Genomic DNA, 9303 nt, shown 5'->3' on the forward strand with positions numbered 1-9303 from the left:
TAAATGCAAACCCCAGTGAATCATTTGCTCTTGTTTCTCTGTTTTGAGATTCACACAGACTTAGCAGTCATGTTTAAATGTTACAAATTGAGTAAACTGAACTTGGAAATTGTTTTAAGTTGTTGCAGTGGTTAGTTTTTTAATTAATTGTATTAATCAAAATAAATAAATATTAGCAGGTTCTCTTAGGCTCGTAGGCAACTTCAATTCAGGGAGGGCGCGAAAAAATGTCTGTCGCCTTGGGTGGGAATGACAGAAAATGATTGAGAACCACTGGTCTAGAACATGTTGTACTTGTTGATTAGCTCACTTTGTTATGCAATGAAAATGCCCACCGCTGATAAAATAATGCCAGCGTTTTTTTAAGCTGAAAATTAGCACCCTTTTTTTTTTGCATCAGAGCAAGATTTTTTTGCATCAGAAGTTTATAAAAATGTATGGGTCCCTGAAAGTGAGACAATATAGTTTAGTGCTCCCGAAATAGTGGTATGTTTCTCATATTATTAATCTAGCACATGTTGTACCAATGTGTTTCAGTAACTGTGTAAATAAAAAAAGGGGAAAAGATGGTAATTTTTGAGGGAAACTTAAACAAAGGAAATTTAATATACCTCAAATTTGTTTTTACAGTTCACATCCATTGATTATTCCTTCATCCAAACAGTCTTTTTTCCTTTCATCACTTTAGTGGTTCAGAACTGCATTATTTAGCTGACACTGCCAGCTATTGGCTTAGACATATGAAATAATAGTAACTAAGAAAATAAAGGTTGTGGAATCAAAAAAAATCTTGGACAGGACTTTATATACTTATATACTACACCTCTGGCTTCCTGGGGTTGAGCCCCCCCAAAAGTCAGAACCTAGAATCGCCCCTGCCGCAAACCCTGGGTTCACTTACCCGGTTATGTGATAAAACCGGCTTTGTGGAATACCCCATAGTCTACCAGCCTACCCAGTTGACTGAAGTAAACGTTGCTCATCTATCCAGCACAGATCTCCTTTAACTCTTATCAAACAGTATTTGAAACAAGAGAAACGAGACTGATAACTTTAGTCTGAAGTGTCTTCTTAGACTCTTAAACACTTAATTACAATGTTCAATGCACGGTTAAAAACCTGACTCAAAAACTCAAAAACAAAAAAGATTTGGTTTTGAAATTTTAATTAATTTAGTTAATGCTATATTTAGGCCACAAGATTCAAGCTAACATCAGTAGGCCTACCTTATTGGAACACACAGAGCAAACATCAGTTCTGAATAGCTTCTTCCATAAATACAGTAGAGTGGTCAACACAACACTATCTACATATATTTAAGGGTTTGAGGTAAGTCAGAACCTCCAGGTATGGCCTCTTGCCATTCCGCCCAGGCCAAGACAGACCGAAGGTTTACCTGGATGAATTAGAACACGTAGGCATGGCTTATTTCCCATTCCGCCCATTTACATTATAAACTTAATTCTTACCTGTGTTCGGGTGACCACATCCTGAGTGCAAGCTTGTTTACCTTTTGTCTATGAATAAACCACGTGTCGATACTTATCCCTCTCCGAAACATACCTAGCCCGAAAACAAGAGGCCACAATGGATTTCAATTATTCTTTCATCACAACCAAACAGCGAAGTAGTATAAAAACGATAACATTTCTGCACTTTTTGGCTAGATCCATATATTTACGTAGATAAATACATTTAGATAAATATATTTTGAATATAATATATATATATTTAGATAAATATATTTATTTAGTGAGAAGCCCAAAAGCACATAAATGTATATATTTGTTTTTATGTAACTAGGCATTTTAGAGTTACACATCTTTTGAATCATAATGAAATTCTCAAAACTATTTGTAACCGTTTAAAAAATATATATTATTAAACTAGTCCCTCATGGCTCTTACAATAATATTAAATTGTATTATTTCAATTTATTTTATGTGAAGCATTTTGAGTGTGCCTCGTGTATGAAAATTGCTTTATAAATAAAGGTGCCTTGCCTTGCTGTAATATTGATGGCACTGTTGGGGCATGCACGACAATCAAATGAAACATGACACACTTAATCTACAATAATATATAATATATGGTAAAACAATAATCTACCATATATTAAAATTAGCTAATGCAGTAATAAACATGAATTTACAGTTAACTAATGGTCTATTAATAATTTATTAATGGTATACATGTTTACTAATGTTGTTCATGTTAGCTAAAGTGTTATTTAATAGGGTTAACGCTATCCCTATTAAATAATACCTTAGTTAACATGAACACCATTAGTAAATTATTACTAGACCGATAGTTGATAACCAAACTGTTAATTAACTGTGAGTTAATTGTTAGTTATGCCTATTACTGTATTAACGAATGTAAATAAATAAATAATTGTTGTATCCTTTTTGTAAAGTGTTACCTTAATGTTTATCGATTCCATATTTTTTGCTTTATTATCCCATTGAACTTGAAATCGGTCATATAATAACATTAAAAAAATCCTCAACAGCAATTAGTAGTAGTAAGTATTTTTACATCAACCGTAATCAATCTATTTTTTTAAATACAAATATAAGATAGACATTTATATTAATATAATTGTAATAATACTAAGAATATGGGCTATGACAATAATTATATAATCGATAATCCATTACAAAATAACGCAAAACCTCCAATTTCATTTGAAGCAGAAAATATATTGTGAGTAATGTCCTTTTTTTGTAATCTGCGAAATATCAATGTACAAACATAATTTTCCAATTTTAAGCTAAATTAAAAACAAGTACAGTTTAAATAAAGTAATGAATAGAGACTTACATAGCCTTCGCTTAAGCAGGCAAGTCCGTGGTGTAGGTTTTTGTCATTACATGTATCACAGTGTATACAGTGGGGGGACACAGTGATATATCCTCGTACAAAAACCTCTTACTCTGATCACTGATGTGGTCTGTTGTGCAAAAGCCCTCACTCTTATCCTCTATACAGAGAACACATCCTTGTGTTAGACATGTCACTCAGGGAAATGGATAAGAATACTTTCATATTATTTGCATGGGATTTGTGAAGGGGCTAATCTATTGCAGTAAAATATCGATGCATATGTTTATGATTTGAAACCTAGTTTTACGATGCGGCTTTATGGTTGTAGATGCAGGGTGTGATATGCAATATCTGTCATTATCAACATAGGCCTATTTTTTATTAGAAATTACATTGTAACCAGGAATCATTCATTTTGTGAGTTATTAACATACCCCACAAAATAACCGATAATCATTGAAGTCTCAATATAGTTGAAAAGGGTATCAATAGATTTTTTACAGCATGGTTATGCATGCAGGTAATTCATAAAGCTATGTTTTCTTATGTTTTATATATGAATTAATCCTTTTCAATTATATTCAAATGATATATTGCTGTACAAGAGAACATATTGACATGAACATGTTTAATATTGTGGCAGCAGACCTCCATTCAACGTCATCCACAGGAAATGTGTTCACTCCAGGTGTTTCCATCTTATGCTGCGGAGATGCAAGTTCCCCATCGACACATGTTGACTACCAACACAAGAAAGAGTTGCCTGACCACAGCCTAGAACCGCAGTGGAGTGGGGGAGGACATTCAGATTCTCACAAAGTGTGGATTAGGGCAGGAGCAAATAGGTAGTTAGGGAACCATAACATTAGAGACACTGACAACACTACCTGGTGTGAGTCCTATTTGGTGTAAAACCCTACCTCGAGCTCTAGGACAATCTATTGGGCATGAAAAAAACAATGAACTAGTTAGTTCATTGTTTTTTTCATGTCCATTTGAATATCCCCAGATTCTAAAATGTCTTTTTTTTTAACATGCTTTTTACAGTTGTCCCATTTTTCTATTCTAAAATCAAAAAATTGTTTTAACCAGTGTCAATGTCCGGGTATACAAAACAAATAGGAAGTGAAGATCAATGTAAGAAAGTGTTGCCAGCCTTTACTATTGTACGATATCCCTAGGAGGTTCAAGGCAACATAACGCCTTTCGCTGTTAGGGTGCAGAATTCCTTGACCTACACATAGCCCATAACCCCGTCACCAGAGCGGTTTGTGCTGGTAGTAAGCCATACCCTGCGATGAAAAATATTCAAAATCGTCCAACAAAGAAGCAGGGGATTGTTACTCCATTCCCCCATGGTGTATGATAAGACATGGTCAGGCGGATTCCCCAAATAACTCGGTCTAACTTTTAACGCAGTGCAAATTGACGGGAGTAAATTACCAAAAAAAAAAACCCTGATACATCATTGGTTCCCACATTATTAGATTACATATTTTCCAGAAAAAAGGTGGCCGAAATAATCCATGACAACCTCATAGCTCTCTGTTATATAATAAGTAATGCAAGTTGATTTGAAGACTTTTCTATATATAAGTATGGAATCAATCTCAGTAGTGATTGTTACTTTCCTCTCTATAAAAAGTGGATGTGGTGCCAAACATAGACATAGCCTATGTACATGGCCTCATGGCCCGTCCCCACCAACCCGTGGCCTCGAGTGTGGCACTCGCCTCCCATGAATTTGTTCTGGACACGTTATCGTGTTGAGCAAGGAATTGTGGGTGCTCGCCATTTTGTAGTGGTGTTCGAATTCTCAGTGGTTAATTTCATTCACTATATAGTGGACAATGAAGTACCCCAAATTTGAGTGAACGGTGTCAGCATGGGGTTCAGCAAATAACCTCCTACTAAACACATCAAAAACTTATCATAGACTTCAGACGACACAGCCCAGCCCATGCCCCCCTGCACATCAACGGGGATTGCGTGGAGAGGGTTCCATCCTGCAAGTTCCTGGGAACATACATCTCTCAGGAGCTTTCTTGGTCCACAAACACAACAGCAATAAAAAAGAAGGCCCAGCAGCGACTACACTTTCTGAGAATTCTCAGAAAAAAACATCTTGAACAAAAGCTGCTGGTGTCCTTCTACCGGTCAACCATTGAAAGTGTGCTCACTTACTGCATCACAGCATGGTATGCTGGGAGTTCGGCAGCAGACAGGACGGCACTTCAGAGGGTCATAGGCACAGCTCAGAAGATCACAGGCTGCCCACTGCCCACTGCCCTCCCTGGAAGAGCTGGCCAGATCTATTCTAAAAGACGCCGCGCAACCTGCTCACCACCTGTTCGATCTGCTTCCCTCTGGCAGGCGATACAGGTCAATGAAATCACGCACCACCAGACTAACCAACAGCTTCTTCCCCTGGGCCATACGTACACTAAACAAACAAAAACCCCTGTGCAATACATAAATAACCACATGAACAATCACCACTACCTCTGGACATTCCTCATTATGCCTACCTTCCTGGACCTGCTGCTATTTAGACATGTGTGGGCGGGAGGGTTGTTGTCTGGGAGGGAGGGGAGGGTGTCGGACACTTAAATGTGCCTTAAGTGGAAGGCAGGGGGAGGGGTTATTCGGGTTATTGTTGTTATATATTTATTAATATTTCGTACTGTATTCTATTTATTATTTTTAATAAAAAAAAAAAGCACTGAACAAGATCTGCACCTTAATTTCGTTTTTAACCCAATTTTGTATTTAACCCAATGACGAATAAAGATTCTATTCTATTCTAATATATTCTACATACGATGTTCCCTACATGTTACTCCCGTATACCACAACGCAATGCAGTCGTGTTTTCTAAACGTCATTTACTGACCCAAATGACGTTTAGAAATGTTTAGCGTAGTGTCCGAATTCTCGTTTGTTCGTTCCCTATAGTTCACTATATCATAAACACTATATGGGGATTTGTGAGTGAGCTAAGAGGGAACAATTTCGAACACAGCTAATGTGTTAAAATAGAGCAGGGCATCGTTCAAAATATTCAGAGAGAGAGAGAGAGAGAGAGAGAGAGAGAGAGAGAGAGAGAGAGAGAGAGAGAGAGAGAGAGAGAGAGAGAGAGAGAGAGACATTTTAAATAAATACACAGAGACCTAGGCATGGGGGCTTAGTTGAGGGCAATTAATTATAATGATGAATAAATACATAACAATGGAACAATAATAATAACAAAAAGGGAAAAACTGATGCAAACAAATGTCCAAAGAGTGCAAACTGCATGACAACACTCACTCAACAGTTTATTTTTTAGAAAGATCAACATTTCTGCCTTGTCTGGCAACAGACAGGCCCGCTCCTGGCTGATTGTGTCGCCAGCCGTTGAAAAGGTGCGCTCTGACGGTGTCGCCTGAACACAGAGGTACCTTGCAGCCAGGCTTGATAGTGCTGGTAGGGTGCCCCGCATGTCCCACCACCAGGTCACTGGATCAACAGTTGATCAATTTGATGGCAAACCTATGTAGTGGCGAATTTCTTCTTTCACCTTATCCCTTTGGCTCGCAATTGGGTAATTCCGCTCTCCCACCTATACGTCCTCATCCATGAACAACTCCTCCAGCGCAGACAGCTTTGTCCCTTTCTATAAGCAGATAATAAAAAGAAGAAGGAATAAGGTTTTGTCTTGGCCTGTAGCGACGCGTCAATGATGTCGACTTGTCGACGTCAAAAATACGTTGACGTCAAATTTCTCCGTCTACGATTTCCGCATGAGAAAGTAGTAGGCTACATGTAGGGCCCTATGAAATCCGTTTTATTTTTTTCAGAATTCCGTTTGTTTTTTTTCAAATTCCGTTTTTTCCGTTTTAATTTTCATGAATTCCGTTTTTACACTTAAAATCATCGGAACGAGTGTCAAATAAGTGCGAACGAATAAAATGTAATCAGATAGAAGACTACATTTATTAAATTATCACAACATTGCACTGTTTTTAGTGCTTCAAATAAAAACATGACATAAATATTAAAGAGCTTATAAACTCTTTTTTTATAAACTCAAATTGTTGTTTGAAGGGGCGTGCCCTGGCTACGGCGTTCATTGTTTTTTATATGGATTTTGGACTTCAAGTGGTCATCGCACGTATCTTCCAATCGATAGTATGATGACATATTCTACAAAATAGCTGATCACCTGAGTGATAGAAGTGTTTTGGATATTGTTCGGCTCTGAATTTGGAGTTAGAACCGAATTACGGGCGCTTCGACTTCTTCTTCGGCTTCTTGTTAGGAGCGGGACCTATTGTTTGCGTGGTGGACCGGGGATTTTTTTTTAACATTGTTGTGGGAGTGACTGCTAAAAATTCAGTGACGTTAATGTCACCTGTGTTGTTTCCCTTTTCCCTCAAAACTGAATTTCACCAAAATAATGGCAAATTCCGCTGCATTCCGCTGCATATTGTAAATGTGACGTGTGATGTGCCTTGTCCCTGTTGCATGTTATATGTGCTGAAGAACAGGAACCTGCTGGAAATCAGTTATTTTACTAAGACAGGCCCGTTTTAAATTGTAACTTTGTTACTTTGAATACTTTCCTGCTTAATAAAAAAATTAAAATAATAATGATAATAAATTATCAGTAGATTCCGTTTTTATTGTCCGATTCCGTGATTCCATCCGCGTTTTCGTTATCGCGGAATTCATAGGGCCCTATACATGCATGTTGATTAACATTTATTCCATAATTTCCGATTCCCTGGCAAATGACGCAACAGGCCATCAAACGAACAAATCGTGATAGTGAACGTAACTGAAAGAACTGTTTTGCGGAAAATAATCCTTTTGCCCATCCCTAGTGGATATAAATACAAGAGATGATACAAACAACAGGTGTCTAAAAACAATCCTATCATTCCGCATTTCTTTAAGAAAATATAAAAGCAGGATTTTTCCTGCTTCTTCCTGCTTGTTATTGCAAAATGGATCCAGTAGACGCTTGGTGTGTATTTGCATAACCTTGATCTGATTGGCCAACGGATCCCGCCGCTGCCTGAAAAGTTGAACATTTCTCAACTTTTTGACGCAGGCCATGGAGCCAACAGAACGGACGGACCCACAATGCATTTCAAGAGCGTCCCATGCTAAGTCATTGAGTCCGTCGACAGACGGAGGTAGTGTGAATGAGGCCTCAGTCTTGTGCAATGGAGCCGACCGTCAAGACGGCTCCGGCGTTTTCGGTGTCCGAAGACGCACTTTTCTGAAACCAGGTCCCAGGGTGGATAAGTTAAAAACGGACCTATGCGTTTTAGTGTTAGGATTCGATGATGTCATGGTCGAGTTGCGGTCGAGTTGCGTTGGTCTCAAAATAATTTAATTCAAGTAAAAGACGGGTGATGAGTGATTCAATGAATAATATACATAATAGACTTCAATGTCTCTTTAGAGAGAGTTCAATGTCTCTTTTATTTAAAACATGTCTTTCATTAAGATTTCATTAAGATACGGTGCATTTTAAGATCAAATAATAACATTTCCATCTCACTCGCTTGTTGTTATATATTTATTAATATTTCGTACTGTATTCTATTTATTGGTCGAGTGTGGCTTGACGAGGCTGGCTGCTAGTGCCAGCTTCAGGGGCTGTGGCAGCTCGCTCCAGCACCATGGACAGCGCCCTCCCCGCGGACAGGTAGTAAACGGGAGATGCATACACCTCCGCGCAGCTGCGCTGGATCGCCCATTAAGCATGCCCAAGCAATCACGGGCATTGGGGGCACCTAGGAGAGGGGGACGGATAAAGGGTCTTAAGGGCTGGAGACGAGAGAGACAGGAGAGTGGACCGGTAGCAGAGAGTCACGATAGCGGACGAACGCTGCATGTTATATTAACAACCGAACGCTTCCCTTCGACAGGAGTGAGCCGGAGACGGGCCTGACCAGGAGGCCCCCTCACCCTTATACCCCATCCAGGAAGAACCTAAGTTGTATTGCATTTTTCGTGTTGTTCATGGGCTGCAAATAAATCGTCGCAACGCAAACCTGTCTGTTAATTTCATTGAGAACTACCCGCCGACGACGAGGGGGTCGCCACGTTGATGGAGGACGCGGGCAACGCGACCCCTTGGCTGAACCAAGCCATACCACGATGCAGCCCGCATAACAACCCGTGACGAGGGACGAGGAAATCAACACATTGTGCAGATGCATGCTCCGGATGGCCGAGCAGCTCGTCCGAGATCCTGCCCACGCCGCCCCCCACGAAGCGGCTGACCAAGATGGGCACGGACGACGACATCGAGGCGTACCTCGAGATCTTCGAGTGGACCATAGACTGAGTGATGGCCAGCTGACCAGTGGGGCGACATCCTGGCGTCCTTCCTAACCGGGGAAGCCCAACATGCCTACCGGGATAACAAACGCTGGGCCTCCGGGAACCAACTCCGATCCGTGAAGGACCTCCTCAAACTCC

The sequence above is a fragment of the Gadus macrocephalus genome, chromosome 2 (assembly GCF_031168955.1).
Source record: "Gadus macrocephalus chromosome 2, ASM3116895v1".
NCBI classification, from domain to species: domain Eukaryota; kingdom Metazoa; phylum Chordata; class Actinopteri; order Gadiformes; family Gadidae; genus Gadus; species Gadus macrocephalus.